A 500-nucleotide genomic window follows, 5' to 3' on the forward strand; every position below is an offset into this window, starting at 1 on the left:
GAGGCAATGCCCCAGGGTGCCAATATTTAGAAGGCGCTAATACCAGTTATACTCTTTCTGTAGCATAGAAACAACCAAGCTTAGAGGATAACTAAGAAGACAAATTAAGTAAAATAGCAGAGACCTACTGGTGTCCTGTGCTTTCTTATTCTACCCTCAGAACAGCCCCTCCCTTCTTAATGAATTTGTCTCACAAAGTTAATTTGAGGGTACGTTTTATATGGTATGGCCCTGCTGACATTTTGTGAAGTGTGTTGCAGATGCCAAAATGACTAGGGCTGATTCTGGTCATAGTACAATGTCTACACGCTGACTTTTCCTCTCTCCTTTTTAAATGCTACTCAGGTAACCCTGGTATTTCAGGTGAAGTTATTTGCTGTTAACTCAGTTCGTGGAATTTTTATTGAGGCTAACAGCCTTGTCACCACACTTTGAGTGTAGTATTTTTGAAGTATTTGCCTTTTGCTACAGGGAAGTTTGTCAATTTAGGGTCTCTGGGT

Source organism: Phascolarctos cinereus, unplaced genomic scaffold (assembly GCF_003287225.1).
Source record: "Phascolarctos cinereus isolate Bilbo 61053 unplaced genomic scaffold, phaCin_HiC Scaffold_2;HRSCAF=192, whole genome shotgun sequence".
In the NCBI taxonomy this organism is placed as follows: domain Eukaryota; kingdom Metazoa; phylum Chordata; class Mammalia; order Diprotodontia; family Phascolarctidae; genus Phascolarctos; species Phascolarctos cinereus.